This window comes from Orycteropus afer, unplaced genomic scaffold (genome assembly GCF_000298275.1).
Source record: "Orycteropus afer afer isolate SDZICR_OR568_19922 unplaced genomic scaffold, OryAfe1.0 scaffold00074, whole genome shotgun sequence".
Classification (NCBI taxonomy): domain Eukaryota; kingdom Metazoa; phylum Chordata; class Mammalia; order Tubulidentata; family Orycteropodidae; genus Orycteropus; species Orycteropus afer.
In genome coordinates this window covers 3,421,640-3,422,884 of record NW_006921661.1, presented here as the reverse complement: position 1 = coordinate 3,422,884, position 1,245 = coordinate 3,421,640, and the positions used below count along the sequence as shown (strand labels likewise).

The 1,245-nt window shown below is 41.8% G+C and overlaps 1 protein-coding gene across 1 annotated transcript in view; it reads right to left on the bottom strand.

Moving 5' to 3' along the window:
- The window catches only part of PAK1 (p21 (RAC1) activated kinase 1), a 91,402-nt gene that overhangs the window by 8,977 nt on the left and 81,180 nt on the right, over positions 1 to 1,245 (bottom strand). The gene's annotated exons all lie outside the window — the stretch shown is intronic.

Below are 1,245 nucleotides of genomic sequence, written 5' to 3'. Positions count from 1 at the left end.
CACTGCTCGTGAGACTGTCAAATGGTACAACCACTGTGGAAAACAGTATGGCAATTCCTTAAAAAGTTGGAATTAGAAATATCATTTGACCCAGCCATTCCATTACTAGGTATATATCCTAAAGAAGTGAGAGCTAGGACAAGAACAGACATATGCACACCCATGTTCATCGCAGCGCTATTTACAATAGCCAAGAGATGGAAACCACCTAGGTGTTCATCAACTGAACAATGGATAAAAAACTATGGTACATACACACAATGGAGTACTATGCAACTCTAAAGAATAATGTAGAATCTGCAAAACACCGCATAACGTGGATGAACTTGGAGGACATTATGCTGAGTGAAATAAGTCAATCACGGAAGGAGAAATATTGCATTAGTCCATTATTGTAAAAGTCAAGAGATTTATCTATGGAAGGAAATTTTCTTTGTTGGTTACCAGGGGGTAGGATGTGGGGAGAGGGAACACTGTTAGATAGGTAGAGATAAGTATTGATTTGGGTGAAGAGAAGGGCAATGTACCAAATATGAGTGATCAACACAGTGGCTTTGAGGAAGAGGAAGACAGAGAGAGGTACATGGGAGGTACAGACAACAAAGATGAACCCTTTTGCACATATAGTACTGTGATGTCAGTGAAGGGAAACATGAGTATAAGGGTAGATAGATAGGTGGACAGGCTGAACTATTAGGTTTGTCTATCCAGCAGGGAGTGTACCTAAGACCATGTATAGGGTTGGCAGACAATGGTGCTAAAAGTGTATTTGTATGTTCTGTAAGAATTCCCAGGTATATAGTAGAGCTGACAAATGACAAGGTTGTAGTCACTTCTTGGGCACAGCCAGCTACCAAGAGGGACGGAGTAGTTGAACCTGTGGGCTCAGGACCATAGTTGCAGGGGACATCAAGCTCAATTGGCATAACATACTACACAAAACAATGTTCCACCTCCTACTTTGGTGAGCAGCAACTGGGATCTTAAAAGCTTGCAAGCAACCATCTAGATGCAACAATAGGTCTCTCCTCGTCCAGAGCAAAGAATGAAGAAAACCAAAGATTCATGGAAACAATTAGTCCTAGCAACTGGTACACCATGCGATCTGCAGCCTATATGATTATGAGACCAAAAGAACTAGATAGTGCCTGGCTACCACTGTCAACCACGTGGAGGGGGATCTATGTAGGAGATCCTGGATAGAGAGGGAGAACAATGTGGAAAAAAACTCAAAATCATTTTGGG